Source organism: Drosophila bipectinata, chromosome 3L (genome assembly GCF_030179905.1).
Source record: "Drosophila bipectinata strain 14024-0381.07 chromosome 3L, DbipHiC1v2, whole genome shotgun sequence".
NCBI classification, from domain to species: domain Eukaryota; kingdom Metazoa; phylum Arthropoda; class Insecta; order Diptera; family Drosophilidae; genus Drosophila; species Drosophila bipectinata.
In genome coordinates, this window is record NC_091738.1 from 22,289,672 (window position 1) to 22,312,108 (window position 22,437).

The window sequence follows — 22,437 nt, forward strand, 5'->3', positions numbered from 1 at the left end:
TGATTTCACTTGCAACCTGTCGGTTTTTGAAACCGAACTCTGTACTTATAGGAGGAGTTTCAAGGATATGTCTGAGATGAGCAATTGGCAAGGAATGCGGAGATTTAACTCATTATTTTATGCCAGGAGCTGCCAGAGGGGAAAAGGCGTCCTTAAAAATACATGAAATATTCAGCAAAGTTAGCAAGCGAATCTGTCGGTTTCCTCTGCCAAATCTAATTTTCATGTCCTTCAGTGCGCTCTGCAGAAGAGCTCCTTTGAGTCCTGGCTGCTCCTCCAGTGCTGCTTGCGTGTTGCGGAGTGATTGACCTAGCTCTGGGCCATTTCTGTTTATGGACAAAAGGGAAAAGAAACAAACAAGCCAGCCAGAAAAACAAAGCCAGACCTGCGAGACAAAGGGGAGTAAGCTGCATGCTTTAAAGCAGGATCCGGCAGTCCTTCGGAATCGTAAACATGACTTTGAAGCGACTTTGGGCAGGACTGCTTTGTGGCGCTGGGAAAGTGCCACAACACGTGAGCAAAATTAATCTTCGCCGCCGCGACAGCCTCCGTTCGGGCGCTCCTTCGTTATCCTTGCTTAATGAGCCGTGGGTATGACGGCGCATTAAAAATTATGAAAAGGAGCCAAGAACCGCTCGGTGGCGAATGCATTTAAAATGCAATAATAAAAATGATAATGGCATTATAATACTAAACACGCCAGCCGGCAGGGCCAGTCTTCGGGAGTACAGTGCCCAGGGAGCGCAGCAGAGCGCATTTGATGCTGCAAAGTATGCTACATTACGTGCAGTTCGTTAATTTTTATGGGTTTTCCCGCGTCCGCCTCTCAAACGAGAAATGTGGTGGCTCCCTCCCGAAATTGATTTCACCTAAATTAACACACGCAGAGAAAACTTGTCGCAGGACATTCCCCCGAAGGACGAACATTCCCCGAAACTTGTCCCCCGTTGTTATTTTTATGAGACTTTTCATATTATTTTACTTTTTGGCTTCGACTCACGGCTTTAATGCGCCAAACTTCCACGCAAGCTCCCCACAGCCATCCCCCATCCGCCATCCGCAAGCCCTCCGCCCTGCCCTCGTGCCACCCGTCGTCAGCCAACTGGCCAAAACATGTCTTTGCTTTCTTGCTCGGCTCCTTCTATTAACTTATCAAGATTTGTAAAGTATATGAGCCGAGCAAGCTCTGCCTTTGTACATCGCCGCTCAAGTGAGTCCTTCGGGGGAGGGGGTGCTTCGGAGAACGGCTGGGGCAAGGAACGAATAAAACTGCTATCTGTCTCCTTTACACGTCCCCATCTGGTAATGTTGCAGAGATATGGCGTGTTGGCAGGCCACAGGGCGATATGGTTGATGGTCGACTGCACGAGTCGGTTAATACATCCTACAAAGTATTTGCCAGGATATGGAAATTATTCGAGCTGCTCCGTGGTCATCTATTCCCTTATGGCCCCACGGGTTGCAAAATATGCATCAGTGAGTTTGCCACTGGCGCCTTTGGTCAAGTTTCTTTCTACCAGCCCGAAGGACAACCGCTCGCAACAGCGGAAGCGTGTCAATAAACTAACAAAATATAAGCTACTCGGAAGGACATAGTGGAGCAGGGCTGTGGGTAGTAACCGACAGACCGGGAACTAAAGAAAGCTGTTAGCCACAACCATATTTTTTGGAAAAATAACATGATGCCTAATAACAAGTATATGTACAAATTTAAGTTGGTAAAACCTGGAATACATTTGTTATACTTATTCCAACCTTAAATGGCAAAAATTGCAAATGCGATAACTCAATTTTTGTTTCAGAATAATATACATATACAGACTGTCATCCACAGTGAGACTTTTAAATATTTTCCTTGAATTTTCCAATAAAGATGTTTTTCCCAATATTTTAAAACAAAAAAGGAGATTTGTTACATAACGAAATAAATAATTTACAATATTAAAACAATTCATTATGTCCTTACCGATATCGGTTTAAACCGGGATATTCTTTAGCTATCCTTTGACTGATTGAGATGAAATTCAGTAACTTTGCTTTTTTCTACAAGTTCAGTCATCTTCCAATCACATTAAAAGAGGATTTTTTTATAAAAAAAAAAATTAATATTAGTTTATAACTATGGGTATTTGAGAACAAATTTGAGAAATCCCACCTCCCAACAACACCGTGCATGCAACAGTGTCAACTACCAAACGATTCCAATCTTTGTTATTCGTATATATGTGATACATAACACAGTGCGACAGTGATTTGAAACGTTAAAAGAGACCTAGTAGAAATTGTTTATTAGGTCAAATGTTTGAAATAAAAAATATTTCAAAGAGTGTTTGAAATATTTCGTACACCTTCAAAATCTTGATTTATTTAGAAAATACGGTTTTCGGGGGTTTTTTGCCATGGGAGCTTGGGAGTAACAGTATGTAAATGAAAAGAATAAGCGCAATGGAAGGGCGCACTATTGATCCGGAACGCTAGCAGGATAGCACTGACTTGTTTTGAGAAAAGCGTTATAACTTCAGCAATTTTCATAATTTCGTAATGAAATTCTCGTTTATTTCTTGTCTCGTTTATTCATGATTAATGAGTAAATATTGATGTGTGTCCAAAATGAAATGTTGAAATGTGTCAAATACCATTTCTTGTAATTTGTACCGAAAAAATGGCGTCAAAGTCCGAAAAACCCGACAAATATTCAAAAATGTCAGTTTCTTGTGTACAATTTTTTTCCTCTTTGTTTAAATAAATTAAAGGTCCATTTTTTATTTTAAAGCTACAACATAAAACTATTGGAAAACATTGGAAATTTTACAACTATATGCTTAAACATCTATAAGCATGTACTATATTCGACCTAATAAACAATTCCTACTATGTCCTACTTTGTCGCACTGTGTAATTAGTTAAAGAACTATTGAAGTTTTATTTAAGTGGTTTAAAACTCTGTTAAGTTCAATGGTAACACAGTTGCTAAAATTGAAACTTAAAAATGTTGGATTTTTATATCGTCGAAATAGTTAGGCCGACTAGTTATACTTAATCGGATCGGAAATACATCGCAAATATCAGATATTGTTGGTTTTTAGTTATTTTTCATTTGGAACCTTTTAAAGTGAAGCACAATGATGGTACTACGTTATAATCTATTCCTAGTACCGGGTATCTTACACTTGATTTGTCCTCAACCGTCCATAACTGTTGTTTTTTGGATACCCCCGGGTCAACCTACACTGCCGGGCTGTTGTTTTCGTCTGGCGTTGATTTTGCGCTGAATGTGTGTGTTGGCTTTGTTTACAGGATACTCCATCCGGGGGAGGGCGGAGCAGTCGGGTGCCGGCGGGAGGGACACTGGGACAGTGGTCGCAGCGGGCGGCGCTCCTTCTAACTAACTCGACTGATGCCTGGACGCTTAAGCCTTCAATAACAGAAGCCGGCAGAGCAGCAGCAAAACTTTTTAGTCTTTTTATATGGCCTGGATAAGGAGAGCATGGCCCTGGCCGAGCCGAACGGACCAAGCCAAACCAAACCCAACCGAGGAACATCAACAACAGCGGGGGCGGAAAAAACAGGCAAGCAGAAGAATTTATATGATAAGCGTAGGACAGGCAAACGTTTCAGGCTCCGTCAACGTGAACTCTGGGGGCACAGCTCAACGGGTCCGGCTCTGGGTCCGTGTCCGGGTCCGACCGTGTCCTGTGAGTCTCAGTGGGGTACTCCTTTCAGCCCCGGCTGGCTGGAGGCGGAGAAAGTGAGCAAGGGGGCGGCGAGCACGAAATATGACAGCAGCAGGAGGCCTTTATCCCCTTCCCTGCTCCGGACCACCCCGCCGTCGGACAAACAACATCAAAAATAACAACAAGCAAGAACAACTCTAGGTCTAATATGTACGCTTTAAGCATAGCATATTAGTTTGCTCAGTGCGGGGGAGGGGGAGGGGGCGTTGGCATGCCAGGGTTGGGGCTGGGTGGGGGCTGAAAAGTGAAAAAGAGGATTCCCAAATAGCCAGCAGACGGAGATGGAGCCGGAGAGCGGTTTCGGCCAGGGCCTGGTGTAGTTTGTTGTGTGAAGACAACAACAGCAAATATTGTTTGTAAAGCCAAATGCATGCAAGAGGTCGACAGCTCGATGGAGGCCATTGCAGGACTAGGCAGGGGTTGGTGGAGGGGCGCGGATGTGTGAGGGGCGGATGACGTAGGACAGACAAAGGCTTCATCGTGCGGGTCAGCGAGCTCCGCTGCATGACTTGCTGCATTGCACAGATGGATGGATGGATGGATAGATGGATGGCCGGCTGAATGGATGACTTGCCGCCTCCCACTCCCCCACCGGAGCGGGGGCTATAGATGAATGTATGACTACGGCAATGTTTTGTTGCCGGCCAGCCAGCCATCTAGCCATACAGCCATATAGCCATCCAGCCAGCCACATTTTCTCCGGGCAAACATTGTATGGACTGCGGAGTAGATAGAACCAAAACCAGCGATTTGTTGGCAGTGGATTGCCGAGCTTTAAGTCTATTTTTAAATAACAAACAAGCGGACAGCCATATGGTCGTCCAACAACTGGGGCTCGTCTTATCAGCTCATTCCGGCCACAGATTGCGGGCAGTGGGAGCGAAGCCACCTGACCAGATACCTCGTACACACGCCGGGAGTGCTTCTGCCTCCCCACCTCCCCTTGAATTATAACTTTGGCTATAACTTGCAATTTGTGCCAAGCAATTATGAGTTTTCTTCAAAACAGTTTCCATTCTCCGCAGGATATAATGTTGCCAGAACGAGTTGACTGCTGCTCTCCCTGTCCCTTTCCCTGTCCCTGTCCCTGTCCCTGTTTCAGACTGTCTCTGCCCCTTCCTCAGACTGTGTGCATTGTTTTTAATGTTCTCTGGCAGAGCAAATGTAATGCAATATAAAACAAAAAATTGAGAGAAAAAATGAGCAAAAGGCATTAAAAGGAAATGCTCACTTTCAAGTTGTTTGTCTCTCTGGCGCCCCCTACTGCACCGCCCTCTTGTATCCATCGTCCTGGGCCGGGGCCCTTTCGGTGCGCACACTTGTCGTGGAAATACTGCGTCCTGCGCTCCTCGGCCCTCGTCCTGGTCCTCGTACTCGAACTCGTCCTCTTTCTGTTCTATCTTGTTTGCCTCAAGTTGCACATTTTCTTGTTGCACTGTTTGACGTAATTATAATTGAAGTGAAGTCATGAACGAGTTTCAGTGTCCTGCCCCTCGGTCCTCTTCCGGCTCCTGTCTAGCTCTAGGTCTGGGTCTGGCTCTCGGCCCATTGCTCTGTTTCTGCCTTTTGCCATAATGAGCATGTTAACAGGCAGACAATGGCACTCAAATGCGAGTGTGGTCTGAGCCATAAGCTTCATCATAATTTTATTACCCTGCTGTGCAGCGGGGACGCTTCCAATGTCCTTTCAAAGTCAAACGCGTCTTCCTCCTGCCCATTTTCAATTAAACTAGATCACATATACCAGTGCCCCAGCACCGAATAAAATTTTATTTTTATCGCGAGTTCCTCTTAGAGAACCCTCCTCGTCACCTTTTATCGTTTCCCTATTAATGACCCAACTTCACTTTCATTTGATTGCATATTTCCAGCTTCCCATCATCCAAGAGAACCCTCAACTGTCACGCAGTGTCTCCTCGTCCACTCTCCTTGGGAAGTTATCCTTCATCCTAGGGCCCTTCCCAGCTTGTGTAATTAAAAACATGCGCGTTTCTTGTTTATTTGATAGACTCTCCCGTCTCTCTCCGGCCCGTCTTCCCAGGACTAGCAAGTGTGCATCTTCCCGAGTCACTCTGTCTAACCAAACGGCAAATTTCATTACGTTGATGAGTTTATAGAGCTGCCAGCTCTCGAGCAGGAATGACAGAGCGGAGAACAGTATTTGTTGGCAACAGTTGTGCTTTATAACCGCCGAGCTCTCGGCTAATTATTATTTGATATTTAGTTTCCGAGGCCAGATTGGATCCCGCCTTAATGGAGACTGTGAATTGGACGCCCTTCTTTCGCTTTCGTTTTGATTGGGCTGGCAGCTGTTGCGGGCCGCAGTATAAAACCAAACTGCCACTTGGCCCGAAATCCAGTTTAACATTTTATCTTGCTCCCAGAGACTGCTCATATGGAGCAGCTGAGTCCCTACTGGGAGGACGGCCAAGTGGGGCGGTTTAAAGTGACATAAATATGCAAGTAAGCTTCTTAAAACGCCTCCTGCTCTCTCACTGCCTTTCGCTGTTGGTCCTTCGAGACAAGCAATAATCAAATATTCGACTATGCGATACCCGGCACGGCTCGGAGGATCTGAGGGCGTTAGTATCTACAGACGGGTGGACAACAGGGCAAGTTATAACCCCATTTAACTCGAGCTCGCAACTTTCATCTCGAATGGGCAAAAACGACAAAAATTATTAAAATTACGCAGAAAAGGGAAGTGGACGGTGGACAGTGACGGCTGGGAAGCCGCAGCCGCACTCTCCCTTGAGCCGGGCCTGCATAAGCAATGAGCGGCACTCGAACAGACGATAAATTTCAGCCAAGAGCTTCAGTACGTCTGCCGGCAATAATTGCAACTGTATTTTTAAAGAATTATGCACGTGCAATTAAATAAAGCGACAGCGCTCGAAAGAATGCAACGGATAATGCAATAATAACAACAATAAACGCTGCTATCTGGGCGGGCCAACTCCTGACAGTTATTATTGTGTATTTAAATGTGGGCGCCCCACCGCCCCACAGCCACCACCCCGCCCGCCAGCATGCAAATTAACTTTCAATTTCCTGGCCCCTGCCCGCCCCGGCTCCTAGACAGAGACAATCAAAACTAATTTGCATAAATGTTGCCAAAGCAAAAACCCGAAATAGCTGACGACTTGCTCCTCCCCGGCCAGTTGTTTTTGCTGATGGCTTGGCCAACGACCCGGAGTGGGAGCGGGCCGGAGGGAGCCGAGACAGACGCGAATTTGCGAAACAAAAAGTCTAAATTAATAAGTTTCTGGCCCGGAGAGCCAACGAGCGGGGCAACAATAAAGAAAGCGGTCGGAGTTGGGAGTTGAGAGCTGGAAGTTGAGAGCTGGAAGCTGGGCGGAGTGCCCCGAAATAAATTACTGCTGGAGATCTTGCCCAGTCATCTCTCACTCTGACAGCAGTTGCAGCGAGGACTCCTGCAGCAGGGAGAGGAAGAGCACTCCCAGACAGACCGTGGACAGCACTCGGGCAGCCAGTCCTCGTCCCGGGCTGCTAGTCTCGGGTCAGAGTGCGCCGCTAAAGGACATCAATAAAACGGGGAGCACTCGCAAAATGCAAAGGCGCTTTAAGCCGGACAGTGCAATCGGGCCATTCGAGGACTGGTCCTGCCCGACTGCGGCACATGTAATGGGTCGCAAATGTCCTTGGAAAAGAGCGAATATCGACAGCTATCCATAAATCCTTCTGGTCCGCCCTCCCCCGGCCTCGTTCGTTTTCAATTTTTGCCGCCGCTGTTGTCGGCTGGCCAGGGCGGCCGTGGCGCAAAAATTTCACAACTAATTGAATATTTAAAACTGCCAAACCGCAATTTCAAATTTATTGCCCGGTGCAGCCAGCTAAGTGGCGATGCGTGGGGCAGGCTGAGGGGCGGGGTGGTGCGGTCACTGGGCCATTATCTCGCCCTCCACTGGAGCGGGATGGCGCTGAACCGGACCGACGCGCTGCGAACTGAGCTGGTATAAAATGTCACTTAATTGCAATTTAGTAAATTGTTTTCCATGTTGTACAATATAACAACAGAGGCAACAAGCCGCCCTGCTGCCCGGCTGGGTGGTCGGGGGGTCGGGGGCGTGGCACACAGGCCCAGTACGTATATTAAAAACCATAAATTTTGTGGTGATTTATCTTAATTTAAATGTTGCAACAATGCATCGGATCGGAGCAGCGTCGGCTGGCGGTGGTCCCTTTTGTTTAAATGCAACAAAGCACTAAGAGTATGCCACGTTACACAATTTTTCCCCACACACACTTGCAACATAGAAGCACATACATGGCAGTGTAATGTGCCACATTTCGTGTCGTCTGCGTTGAGATGGGGCGACTACTACATGCAAAGCCGAAGAATGTTGTAGCTTTTGTTATTTGCCGCCATGCTGTGTGCGAAAAATCAATTAAAAATTCATCAAATAATTAACAAAAGCAGTGCTCGGAGTGGCGCAGCGCTGAGCTGGTGGCGGGGCGGGGCTATCAAGGGGTTAAACAATAGCCGTCTTTCGCTGCCCCGCCTCCGCCTCCGCCTCCGATCCTCCGCTCCTCCGCTCCTGGCTGACTCGGCGGGTCCTCTGGGGAGTGTTTAACTTGGCCCCTGCGATGGCTGGAACGTAATGTTCTGGTGCTGCTGCTGCTTTTCTGCTTCCATGTGTGCGACGCGCAAAACAAATTAAATTCAATTTAGTCGGCAGCAGCAGAGGTGGCAGGTGGGGCAGGACCAGGCGGCAGGAGCGACAGGGACGGCAGAGCAGAGCTTCTGCAAGAAGGTGCAATTTTGATGGATTGCTTTTGCCAGCCTGCCTGCCAGCCAGCCAGCCGGCTCGGATGCCTCCCTCGCACGCCTCCCGCCTCCTGTCGGGTGCACAGAAGTTGGCCAGGACCTTGTTTGTTGCTTAGCTGCAAACTTTGCCGTGCGAGTGTGTGTGCGTACAGGATGCGTGTGCTCCATTGTGTGTGTGCACTCCAGTTAACGCAGATGCATTTAAATTTTCGTTTGCCAAATGGCCTAGAAGGGAGAGCTTAAAGAGGACCAGAACTTTCGCCGGCTGGATTTCATTATGCATTAAAGGGCTCTAGTAGGCATTAAAGTCCTGGAGTGCCCCGCGGAGCAAGCCGTTTCCATTAGCCCAGTCCCGGCTCACGCTTGGCCCACATATCCATTATTAATTGTCTTCCTGAACAGACTTCTAAGTGAATTTCGTTCCCTTATTAATGACAGGCCTCGGCTTCGGCCCCGGGCTGTCTGTTCTGGTCTGAGTGGCTAATTAAACACAAAATCAGATCCCGCCAAAGGCGGCAGGCTAGCAATTTTTCTTTTACCTCCAGCCGCACGAAGCGAGCACAAAAATCACAAATTTCCGTTTTTTAATGAATGCCTCGGGCGAGGGCAGGGCGGAGGAGTGAGGTGAAAGGGTTGGAGGTTGTTTGAGGGCGTGGGCCCGGACGATAACACGTTTGCTGGAAGTGGAGCTGAACTGAAACTGAAACTGCAGCCGAGTAAGGGCCGGAGTCAAAGGCAATGGCAACGGCGTGACATGTCAGGTTTTCCATGCCGAAATGCCCCCGCCACCTCTCGCTCAGCTAACTTGGCCAAAAAGTATGCAACTTCATTTATAACCGAAATAAAAACCCTTTGGCTCGTCTCGTGCCCACCCGGCTTTTGGCTTTTTGTAATTTATACGCGCTTAAAGGCGTCATGTCGGCAACACCTACAAAACTCCTTCCGCTCCCACCTGCCCGGCCACTTTGCATAACGTCAACGTCTGACAAATGTTCCATAAGCAGGATCCCGGCTCCTCGCCCCTGCCCCGGCCCCTGCCCCCCCCCCCCCCCCCCCCCCCCCCTCCCCGTAGAGAGATGGCCCAAACTTTTGCGTGCGGTTTCTGGTCTGCCGAGTGGCGGGCTGCTGGCTAGCGCCGGGCATCGGGCATCGGGCATCGGCTAAAAAAGCTTTGGCCATATAAATGGGAAAATGGCAGAAAATGACAAATGACCGTCAATCATGGCAGTTGGCGGGGAGTGATAACACTAAGCCGTGTCTGGACGGAACACACCTGCTGGTCAATGACAGTCCGAGTCGAAAGCTCATCATTGGGCGGCCGATTTGATTTCGGGCGGCGCCTAAATGAGTGTTCCGAGCTAGATAGCCCGGCCAGATCGTATTTCTCGGATGGCGTGGCCTGGGAGTGGGTGGCGGGTAGTAAAATATGGTGGCAATTAGAGGGCCGGCCCGGCCCGGCTGGGCACTCCTTTGGCTCGCGAATTATGGTCTGTTTTCGCATTTCGCAGCTTAGCGCGAACCGCAATAAGCACCAAGGAGTGACAATGGCGGCGACACAGGAGAAACCAAAGCAAATAAATGAAAGCTCGGCAAATCACTTTTTAAATTTAATTTGACACTCCTCCCCGCTCCTACCCTCCCGCCGAGCAGCGAGCAATAAAGACGAGCAGGGACAGGACGCCCAGGACTACAAAGTGTAAACTTTTCCAAAAGAAATTTCATTTTCGTGCCCAAGGGCTTCCACAGTCTTCAGTGCTCAGTCTGCAGTGCTCAGTCTGGGCCGCGCGTCGGGGGACGCGGCATTTAAATTCCGCGTCTCCTTTTTGCCAAAAGTTAAATGTTTTGTAGTTTTCATTTAAGTGCAAAGTTTTTCCGCGCTGCATAAACTTTGCGTTATTTCACACGCAGGTATTATATTGCCAAAGCAGCACAAAAGCAAATGCAATAAGGCCAGAGGAACGGAAGGCAGGCGGCAGGCGGCCAGGAGGATGAGGCAGCCAAAATGTTTGCAATCTCATATTAAATGGCATCAACAACTTTGTCTCCGTTTGGCAGAGCTCGCAGAAAGTTTCCCTGCTTATTATATTCAATAAAATATTTTACGGTGGCACTTTGGGGATGGCACTCCGGACTTGCGACTCGGGACTCGGGACTGTAAAAATTTGATAAGATTTTCGCTGGGCTGTCAGAACGGTCTATGCCAGTGCAGTGCAGAACTGGTTTTGTTTACTCCGTGGAGTTCCCGAAAGGATCTCAGTTTCTAGAGCACCACGCATCCTGCGCCGAGTGCGACATGTGGATTTATGAGGCGAACTCCCCTTTCAGCGGGAGCGGGCTGCTTAGCACACAGCAGTGGGTGCTTTAAGTGGGTCTGAGTAGTGTCACCCGATGGCACTTGTCGCCCCGAGCAAAGCCGCCCGCCCTGTTGGAACCCATTTTTCATTTTCCCGGCTCGAATGGAAAACTGTGCGATCAATAGAGGAGCCTCCTTGCCGGCGGGTCCTCCGGCCGGGGTCGGTGGAGCCGGCGTTTTTACGTTTGACTCGCTTTGAATGCATTCAGTGCCCCTTCCCTGGAACCCTTGCCGGCTCGGCTCCCATTCATTCAGGGATTCATTTATTTGGGCAGACACTTGTGCACCTCGTGCGCTTTCAATGACACTTTTTGCACTCGCCGCCGATCGGCGCTTGATTGAGTGCCTTTTCCATTGGCAGGCAACAAACTTAATCAATTTCAGCGCCTGTGTCCAAACAAAAGGCGTGCCCAAAGGCCGGAAAATTGCTCGGCACTGCACTTTGCCACTGGAGAGCTTTCTGCCGGGCTGGTGGGGTAGTTTGGTGCCGGTGACTCACCACCACCCACCCGGCAGTCTTTGACGGGCGGAGCAGTCTGGCCGGGCCCGGGCACGGGCTGGGGCTCTAACTGTAACTGTCTATTTGCGCAACGCAAACGCAACGCATAAAATAATTTTGTTTCGCACAGACACAGGCACATCCACATGGACTCGAACACACAGCCATATTTGCCCAGCAAACACGAGGCACAAATGTATATATTTAATTTGAGCAAATAACTATTTTTGGCAGCAGACAGATAGACGCAACACCTTCCCCCGCCCTGGCCGCCTGCCGCCCGCTTCCTTGCCAGGCAGCTGCCACCGCCGCATGCAAAATATTTGAAATAATTAGTGTAAAATATTTGCATAGAAATCATTTGTTGACTTGCGGCGGCCGGGGGCCGAAAAAATATGTGCAGCCTTAATTGAGAGCTCCTCGGAGGGACAGGGTGGGCCGAGGGTCCAATTTGGCTAAGGGTCTTCGATGCGAAGGCTTTCGAAATGGCCTTTCCCTGTCACTGGGACTGGTTCCCTGTGACTGTGATTCCGACTGCGACTGTCAGACCTTTTAATTAAAAACTATTTTGCTCTGCACTGTGGATCCTTTAAGGAGGGGCACGAACAGTGGGCGTGCGGCAGACGCCCCCACTTGAGCTGAAAAATTTAGCATTTTAATTTTTATTTAATGTGGGCGTGGCCAGGCGTGCAACAGTTTCTGCGCAGCTCGTCACACATGCCCCACCTCTCAGCCTCTCAGCCTTCCAGCCCGACTGCATTAAGTCAAACGTAATCCGCACACGGGCAGCCACATCCACATCCACATCCACATCCATGGAGAAGGAGCGGAGAATGCGAAGGACAAGACACAGAGCATGTCCACAGGACAAAGCAAAGCCTGGACTTGCCAGGATGTCCCACCCTCGCACATGGGCTCCTCTTGCTTTCCGACTTTGCTGGCTGGTTTCTGGTAGTGCTGGTTTCTGGTCAGCTCCCTTCCAGAGCTCCGGTCCTTGGGGTCTGGGTCTGGGTTGGGTTGGGTTCGGTTTGGTGTGGCTTGGCTTGGTTTTGGCTTTCGGGTTCGGTTTCGGTTTGCTTTGACTGGTTGCCCAGCTGCTGATGCTCAGTTCTGCTACTGCTCGACCGCCGTTTCATTAAGTTATACAATTTAACGCCCTTTCAGCAGTCGCAGTTCTATTTACATTTGCTTTGGGTCAAATTACACAAATTCTACGGGTGTTGCGGCGACAAAGCCATCGTCATCGACATCGACGTCGACGTCTGAGTCCGAGCACAGACCCGGATCCGACCCGGGCCCGGATCCAGTCCAACGCCATCCCCTTTGCCAACATCATCTAACTTTCCGAGTAAATTTCATACGACTGTTTGCTCAGCGTCTCCCGGTAATTTAAAACTTTGCTCTTTTCTTTGCTTTGTCGCCGCAGCCAATTTTATTGAACTCGACGGGCTGGCGGTGCAGTTCTAAGACATCCCGATGCACTCTCCATCCGGCCTGACCCAATTAGACGCTACCAGGTGCTTCTCACGGACTCACACATGTCTTGCTGGGCACCCCCGCTCCGGGGAGAGGCGGCTAGACTGCGCCCCGGTTCCGGGCTGCCATTATCAAATTGAATTCCGCATGCAAATTGTTTTTGGTCCTCTGCAAGACTCTCAAGTTTTATGACACGGAAATTGGCCCTGCAACTTCTTCCGAGGCCAGCCCAGTGGCTTCCCGGCGTCTTCTCTTGGCCGGGCCTATTTTAGGGCGGGGGCGCAGTTCAGTGACTCACGTGCTGTCGATTCTGTCGATCCGAAGTCTGCTCCGCCGAGAAGACTCAGCCGCACGTTTGCACTTTTTAACCTTTGGCCCGCCAGCATGCCACACTAATTTCGAGCGCCCAATGCTAATTATGATGTCTTTTACGTGCCAGCAAACGCTCAAGTGACTCCCCCAGTGGCAGAGTCGCAGGCTCCACTTAAATATTTATTTTACTGTAAACTCAACCTAGAACCCGAGCCGGAATGCCAGAGTGCTGGAGTGCCCGAGTGCCGGAGAAGGAGACCAGAAACGCCAACGACTGCCAAACCCCATTCAAAATTCAAGTGGGCGTGTTCTGATGACATGCTGCCTGCTTACCTTCGGCACGTAATGCGCTGGGGATTCGCCGTCAGTATTAGCCGGGCCAAGACCCAGGGACTGGGCAGGGGCAAGGGGAGGGGACGGCGACAGCGACAGCAAAAGCGACAGAGGAAAAACAATATTAATAACAGAGAGCCAGCCCACAGAGCCCAATCTAGAGGGCCATAATAATACATCAGCTGTGGCAATGCCCCCGCAAGGGGTTGTGGCGAAGAATAGAGAGGACATCGAGGACATCATCTCCGGCAAGCAGCTAATAGACGGCGGCCCCCTGCCCCAGCCCCTGCCTCTGCCACCCCCCGCTGACGAACGGAGCCAGAAATGAACGATCCTGCGAGCGACGCTTCATTGAAAAGTTTCCGCGTAATGGCTTTTGTTTGGCGTCGCGTCGTTGGGGGAGCGAGCTTCTTTCATAGCATTAAGTAATTGATTACATCTCGAGGGACTTTTAAGCAAGCCGAACCGAACCAGCGCGACTGGCACGCCACTATAAACCTCATAAATTTCTATAAAACTTGACTGCTCGGCGAAATGCAGAGTAAACATTTTATTCCGCTAAATACCGGCAGGATGCGGAGAGGGCTGTCCTGGAGGAGAATGGCTGGAGTGGCGGGTGGTTTGCGGCGAATGTGGCTCGGGCCATTTGACTAGCCGCCCTCTGGCCCCAGCACATACCATAAACAATAATTTGCCACCTTTTCGCTCGGAAAGTATCCGCTAATGTGGTTACCAGAAGGATACTAGGGCTGCTGGGGGACTGCCAATATACCGGCTACCTGCTTGATCTGACCTTATTGCCAACTCCAGCGTTATGCCCAGATTTGTTCCAATGAACTTTGCCCTTCACCCCAATAACCCCCATTTCTTCGCGTCCTACTCACGTTTCGTTGTGGATTTTAAATTAAAAACACTGCGAGTTTTGTGCGGGTGGGGGCTTGGGGCTAGCGGGCTGCCAGAGAAAACAAATAAAACAACGGCGGGCAAGACAAACGCCCAGCCACGCCCAGCTGGGGCGGTTAGCCATTTTTATGGCGCCTAATTGCACAGCGTTCCCTCAGAGAGACACAGGATGGTCAGGACAGCAGTGGGTCGGAGGTGGGTGTTGTGCTGTCTCGACCCGGCCTCGGCTCTTATAATCATAAAATTGCTTTTGTGGCATACGAACCGGTTATATTGCTCCCGTGTGATAGTCGCCCTTCGACGCCCGACCCCCCGACCCCTCGATCCCTCAGCGATGGCTTCTTCATTTTCTATACAAATGAAAAATGTTGCGGTTTATTTTCATTTGGAGTTTTCCCGCCGTCCTCTGGCCGCGCTCTAAACATAATTTGTTGCATTAATGATGGCCGCATACATGCTCCTGCCCCTGGTCTGGACCAGCCCGAGAGGACACACACACGCGTCTAGTTTTTGTTTAATTTCAATGTAAATGGCTTGAGAGGGAGCCGAGTGGGGCAGGGCTGCATGTGTGTGCTCTGCTAATTGCTCGGAGCCCTTGAGCTACAAATTTTGCGCATAATTAGTGGCAAATGTGCATATGGAAAATGTGTTCTGCAGCAGGAGCAGTTCCCTTCAATGAGTATTCGGGAACAAACACAGGGACAAAGATTAAAGACGGGTGGCTGTGGGAGAAGGACCAATTTGTTCCTCTTTATAGAGCACCCGGTTGGGTCCTCCACCCCAATCATCTCCGGCTGTCACTCCATAAACCTACTTTCAGGGCTCGGAACGCTAAATGCCCCATAAAGTACGCCCAAGGTGAACGGACAAACATAAAAATGAGAAATAATAATGCCATTGACAAATACAAAGCCATAAATTATAAATGCGAAGTGCTTACTTATACACGTAATCTACTTTGCCGGCAAAAAAATCATCTGACAGGCCAGGGCGGGCCAAGTCCAAGTTCAAGGCAATGGGAAACTGAAAACGCAACAGAAACGTAAACCGCAACTTGTTATAAAATTAGTAAAATTTTCTCGGCAAACATTTACATTAACTACGGGCCCACATACACCAACACGGCAGCGGAGATGTATTCCCAAGTCAGGGGGCTGGAAGATCCGGCACGGCACGGCCGCCTGCCCCGCCCTGCGCCTGCAAGGACTTCAAAAGACCCATAGAAGCGTAACGAGGAATAAGGAGAAGAAACCAAACCAAAGCAGCCGGGAACAAAAAATACATAAAAAGCAAACAAGACCTGAGCCTGGTCCCAAAAGTATTAAGAGAGCAAAGCAATTAAAATATGAAAATGTACAACTTTCATCTTTTTGAGCATTGCATAAATCATTTCGAATGCCTCGCAAGCTTCGAAGGTGGAGGGGGAGTCCTTCGCATCCTTAGCCCCTCCCCTCTCCCCTTCCTTTGCTTCTGACATTCAAATTTACTGTGTCGCTTTGCTACTAATCAGCATAAGTCCTTGCCAGGCGCACAACTGCTGCCCAGCCCGGCACGGCCGCAGCCGCAGCCGAACGAACAAAAAGTGATTTATTTCGAAAATTCATCTTTTCCCATTTCTGGCTTACCTGTAGCTACTTGGGGGCCCACCACGCCCCCTGACAACCGCCAACCGACAATATAGGACATAATTATAATCATTGCGGCCGCGGTCTCAATTGTAATTATAAGTAGGAAACTAAGCCAGCGAATGCCCGCGGGGCCGTGTACTCCGCACTTTGCATACAACAACGCGCACGGCGGCAGAGGCTCGAAGGACCAATGCAGGGACGCGTATGGGGGCTGTCTCTTCATGTCGTCTTCAATTAAAAGTTTGTACAAATTGCCAGCAATTTGTGCGCGACTCGGTTAATTGCCCCGGCCAACTGCTGCAAAGGTATCATTAGGCGACGGTGGGCGATGGGGGTGGCCCAAGGTGATGCTGACAAAGTTGAAAAGCTGCGACGGGGGCGGCACTATTTGTATTTCAATTTCCATGTGCCACCCAACACAGGCTGGCATTAAACCTAATTGTGGCTCTTAGCAGCCCGGCCCAGCAACTCGACAAAATGTCAACAATTCCAAAGAGTTCGACCTGCATTACTGGGCAGCCCGAAAAATTTGCATGCCCCCTGCTCCGGCCTCTAGACGGCCTTTAGATTTTGTTGTAAATTCTCGGCTTACATCATGTAACCAACAAACTAACAAACACGAGCGCCAAAAATCAAATTTAGAAGCAAAATAATTGGAGTGTAGGCAACATTTTTAACAATATTTCGTGTGCATATAGCATTTACATATTTTTTAAAATAAATACTCTGTTCGAGGGGGAGGGCGGGGCCGGGAGGGTTGATCCGGCCAAACGAGATGTGCGTATATAAACACAAGTATAACCAATCAAAAATCCAATTAAAATTGAGGAAAATTCGATTTGCATGTAAAATATGGAAAAAAAGGAGACGAGAATCGGCAAGCGGAGCGAGCTCGAGTCGCAGAGGGCAGGAGCGTGGGCGCTGGGAAAAAAACATGGAAAATATTTGCTGTAAGTGGAATTGAAAAGCCTGAAAAAAGGGCAGCCCGACACGACGAGCTCTCTGTTAGCATTGGATTGCTGTGAAGATCTGCCACCAAATAAAAGGCAACCCACGGGCACGGGCGGGGAAGCACAAATAATAAAATAAAGCAAATTTTGTTACCTATAAACGTGCGGCGTTTACACCCTGCACACATATTTCTGGTCGGGCCCAAACCAAACACTGCACTATTTTTGACAAATATTTAAAGTTGCTCAATAACGTTCTCTCTTTTTTGCAGGTAAGTTCCACTCGCTCATAGCCGTCTAGTTATAGAACCGACCTCACAGTAAGTCAGTAACTAACACTAATGCGAATGAAACTCCCACTCTGTACTTCTCTAGAAGGTTAAGAACTCCTACTCTCCTACTCTTCCAATCGGACCCCTTTTAGGCGGGCCCAGACCCACTTGTGCAGTTGACACGTCAATGGATTCGGCCACAAAGCCATTTTCAAATTATTAAGCACATTTTGCGAGGCCCTCTGTCCTCTGTCGATTTAATTAGTTTATTATTTGCGAGACTGTGTGGGAGTGCGTGTGGCTGGTTTGTGTTTAATTTCTAATTATTACTGTTTATTTGTTGTTAATATTTTCAGCGACGGCAGTTTTTAGATCGACTAAAATTTTAATTGCATATTTTTGCGGGCCCTTCCGACGACGCGTTGTGTGTTTTTGAGGCCCGGCCTGTGCGATTGTGTGTGTGTGTGTGGCAGAGTGTTAATTAATTTTGTGCTTGAACCATGCCAGTTGCATTCACTGGCAGTCCCGCACCCCTTCGCGGGCCCTTCGCCAGCGCCATTTAATTAGTCCTTTATTTCCAGTTGTTCGATGCTCTTATACTAATTAACTTTGCATTCGTTTTTTTGTCGTCCAACCGGCTAGTCGTGCGTCCTTAAACAGAGCCAATGTGTGTAATTTGTATAAAATTAATTAGAAACGGTCAGGTCTTCTATTTCTGGAGCGGCACGCGAATCAAAGTCAGAGACTGTCATTGAAAGCGGGCCAAGAAAATAACTCACGGCCAATAAATAATTAAGTTCATTAGGCAAATGAAAGCCTGACCCCTAACCCGTCGATAAACGGGGGGCTGCTTGGGCGACTAACCAGTCAGTGGAGCTCTTAAAAACGTAAACACCAATGCATTGTTTACCCCTAAACATCCAATCCCTGTCCAGGCCCAGTCCTTTTGTCCGCCTGTCCGACTGTCCACCCCCACATTACTGACGTCCCGCCCCTGTCGAGTTCGGCGCTGCCTTTACGGCTGCTCATTAGTGACGAAAATCGAACAAGCGACCTAAAACTAACAACGAAAACAAGCAACTGCCACACGGACACGACGTGGGGTGGGGGTGCTTCATCAAAATCCAGCCAAGATGATGGCCAAGTCGACAGGACGAGGAGGAGGCGCCGACAAAAATACGAAAAATAACAATGGCTGCTATAGGGAAGCAAACAATACGACAAAAATAATACTGACGAGGACAGGTGGATGTGGCGTGGATGTGGCAGGGATGTGTGGCATATATAGTACACGTACGTGCTTAGACACCCCCTGCGGGGCGGGGCGGGGTGGAGTAGAGTGGCAACATGGCGGATGAGGAACGAAAACAACTACAATAATAATGGAGCGCCTACACACATTAAAGGTGTGTGCGGCGGGCAGCAGCCCTTCCTTCTTAGTCCTTCTGCTCATCAGCAGTGCCCGAACTTTTGCTGGATACAGCCCGGAGGGTGGATGACGATATCGACTTGGTAGCGCGTAGTGGTGGGTGGTAGTGGGGGCCGGGCTTAATCAGTGAGATGAAATGCCACAGCAGACGCTGGGGCGGAAGTGGATGCGTCGAATGTGTTTCCTATTAAGTCACGATGACTGCATGATGGATGTTGTCCAATAATTCGGGATAAGCGAACCCACCCCTGGAACTTGGCCAGGTCGGGGCACTGGTCCACCCAAGAATATTCAAACACGAAATTAGACCCCAAGTTGCAGCCAAAATTAATTCGAGGCAGCAAGGAGAAAAAGGGCCACCACATGGTAGCTGGTTGAAGGTGGCAGGCCGGAGCGATTCGGGCACGCACATCTACATGCTTCATTATGTGGCAAATTAGGCCCGAGACGACGCAGGGCATGTGGCATGCAGCTCAGAAGCCCGAGACGATGAAACGGGCTATGCATTATGCATGGGTTACCCAACTGCAGTGCCACCGAGGCTGCAGTGCCGGCATTCCCCACAGTGATGCGAAAGCTGCCAGTCTTCTCTCAAGACTTTGCTGAAGAAAAATAATAAAAACTACCTTATGAGTGGAGGATTTTTTAAGGTGTCTGTACCTGGTGGGATTACACATTCTGTTCCTGGGATCTCCCCCAAATATCTGGGCACTATCCTGCCAACTCTCCGGACTCGCAACTTTATTATAAAATCCGAAAACTTTAATTTCAGACGAGCTGCAGAGCTGGTGCTTGCCGGAGCACCGTGAGTTATTAACACGCTTTGCCACATTTGCTGCCAAGCTAATGTGGCCAGGTTTAGTGGCTGCCTCCTTGCCACCTTGCCACCACCCTGTCGTCCTGCCTCCGTTTCGGGGCCATGCTCCTGCGCCTGTCATTATGCTAAACTAAACGGCAGGCAGGCAGGCAGCCAGGCAGTGCTAGGATTTGCACCCGCAACCATGCCACTTGCCACCACGCCACGCCTCGCCTCGCCTGGCTGCCACGCCCCATGCCCTCCCGGTGCACGTGCTTTTGCCAGGTATAACGGTAACATTTCCGTTGCAGCTTCCGTTGCTGCGAGCGCTTTATAATTATTTCGCCTGGCGGGCCTCCAGTTGATGGCATATGCTGCCTGTTGCCTGGATTGTCAGGACCCATACGTGTTGCACGTTGCAAGTGGCGTAGTAAAGTAGTGTCGGTGGCTGGAGCCGGGCAGGGGCAGTGGGCGGAAGACGGCGAGAGTTATAAGCTTCATTAAGCATATGTACAGCACGTTGTAAGCCCCATCTCTTTATGCCTGTCCGTGCGGCGTACTCGTATGTGAAACATATTTGCATGCCCGGGTGGCGGTGAGTGTGTGCGCTGCAATTATGCATATTTAGCATAAGGATTTGTCATCTACGCCAAATCCCGTAGGAGACAGCGGGACGGCAACAGATGGATAATTAAATGGGGCCCGGACCAGTCAAGTGAGTTAATAAAATCTTCAATCCTCCGCCAGGTCCTCTTCTGCCAGACGTTTCTATTAAAGGCCATCAGCCTATCCTCAGCCCATGGTTGCTCCAAATTGCTTTGACCTTTGAACACCAGATGCGACGAGATTCGCTCTGCTCCGTCCCTCATCCCTCATCTCAGCTCTCATAACTCTCCATGTGAGGCAGGGGCCAGGACAGTGGCAGGAGCGGAAAAAATTCCTACACACGCACATTAAGTCACGTTTTCGCACCATTAACCCATAAAGAACGAGGTCCTGGGTATCCTGGGCAGCCAGGAAGTCAAGGGAACGGAGCTGGCAAGCTGAAGATTTACAAATATTGAACTTTTTTGTTGGCTGACTGTTCCTGGTCCCGCCAAGCGCCAAGGGCTAAGGGCTTTCAAGTCGTAAAGCAGTCACAAGCATATTTTATAGATTTTAATATGCGCGTTACATAACAAACCCCCACTCCTGCTGCCAGTCGACTTTTAAATTCACGTCGAAAGTAGAAAGCCTCCGCCCCGGCAGGTTTTTTATTCTCTCCGCTCACCCTTGTCAGACTTCCGCGTTTCCTTCGCTACTCGTGCCCTCTGACAGAGTGTCAACGTGCCGGGGACGAGGACGGAGGATGGAGGACGAGTGTGTCCCTAAAAAAGCCGGCTTGATAAGGGTTTATCAATGCGACACAGTAACTTAGTGATTTACTCGTGTGTGCGTTGAGTTTTTTTAATTTTGGAAATTGAAAAAGTGACTTTTGCTTTTTAGGCCGAAATACCTCGGGGACCCTGGGCCCTGGATAGCGGATAGCGGAAAAAGATCAGGACAAATGTAATTGAAACCGCCTTGGAGCAGATTTGGTCTCAACTCAATATGGACTAGGTTTTTATATAAATTTTTTTTTTGATTTCTGACTTGGAATGCAAAACATCACCATGTAGGTCCGACAATTTCTACCATAAAAGCCCACAATTGGAGCCATTGAGGAAACCTTTTCCCGAACTTAGTGTTGTGAATTATAAATGAACTCTTAAATGCGGCAATAATGGCTTCCAAGTGCGGCCCGAAAGAAGCCCCTTTCAGAGCCCAAAAGCTCCTCGAAATAATCCTGAAAATGTTCAAGCAACAAGTCAAATATGAAAACTAGAAGAAACCTCGTCGGTCTGTGTTCCAATTACTATTGATTGCAATCACCTATGCTCTCATCTTCCATTTACCATTATCCGAGAGGCAACATTTCAATCTGCCAACACACAACACACAAGGATGCCAAAATTTTGTTGCCACACACACAGGATACTGCGAGAAAAGCGCTTTTCATCTTATGAAATCATTTTTGGCTTTCCAGGATTTCTGAGGCGGCAAGGGCGGAGCATGTACACCCACGTACGTAAACGGCCCAGAGTTTGCAATGCTATTTAAAATAAATAACAGCATTGCACACCCACCTGCACCCGCTCCGAAAGGCAAATAAATTGGTTTCGTAACCGCAAAAGCCAAACGAACTGAGAATCGAGGGATTCGGAGGGATTGAGGGATTGAGGAGGGCGAAGGATCCTGGGGCGGAGGGGCAGTCACTTTCTCACATCAATTCAATTCAATCAGACATCAAGCATATACAATTTTCAGTCGCAACACAAGAATTATACAATCAATGGCGTCCTAGCGAGGAGCAGGCGGATCTCCGCCCCTCTCGGATCGGATCAGGGCTCATCCCCCAGCTAACTCCATCCTGGCATCCTCGGCAGGAGTTCCTGGCCCACCCTGTATCTGGCTGGAGAGGAAATAAAATGCGGCAGGCACGTTGCAACACTATTACTTATTTCGCCGGGCTCACAGACAGCCAGGCGCAGACGACAAGGACGACGTCTGACTGAAATGAACTACGTTTGTTTGTGATTGTGCGGCTGGAGCGCAGGTGAGGCAGCTGGGCAGGTGGGCAGGTGCGCCGGTAAGGCGGGTGGAATCCGGGGGGCGGGCAGTCTAAAAATGCAATAATCTTTCAGCGCCGTCGTCGTCAGCGCTTAAACGTGACTTTTAAGCATGATGTTGTAATATTTTAACTCGACTAAGAAGGAGGGAGCTCCTGGCAGGGCAGGGAAGGGCAGCGCAGGGCTGGAGCCCTGCTCCTCCTTTGTGTGGCTGCGAAATTGTTACAAATGCCCCCAGCGTGCATTTTATGGCCAGTGCGATAAATAAAATGTTGCAACAAACACGGGCGCATCGCCGCACAAACACACTGCCAC

The 22,437-nt window shown here is 49.2% G+C and overlaps 1 protein-coding gene and 1 long non-coding RNA gene across 3 annotated transcripts in view; both read left to right on the forward strand.

Annotated features, from left to right (window-relative positions):
- The window catches only part of bru3 (bruno 3), a 125,956-nt gene that overhangs the window by 33,538 nt on the left and 69,981 nt on the right, over positions 1-22,437 (forward strand). The gene's annotated exons all lie outside the window — the stretch shown is intronic.
- On the forward strand, positions 20,676-22,120 carry LOC138926202 (uncharacterized). 2 transcript variants are annotated; one of them, XR_011442602.1, is made up of 3 exons: positions 20,676-20,905; positions 20,960-21,073; positions 21,133-22,120. It is a non-coding gene; the product is annotated as an uncharacterized lncRNA (long non-coding RNA). The 2 variants fall into 2 exon arrangements; XR_011442603.1 differs by having other exon boundaries at positions 20,676-20,901.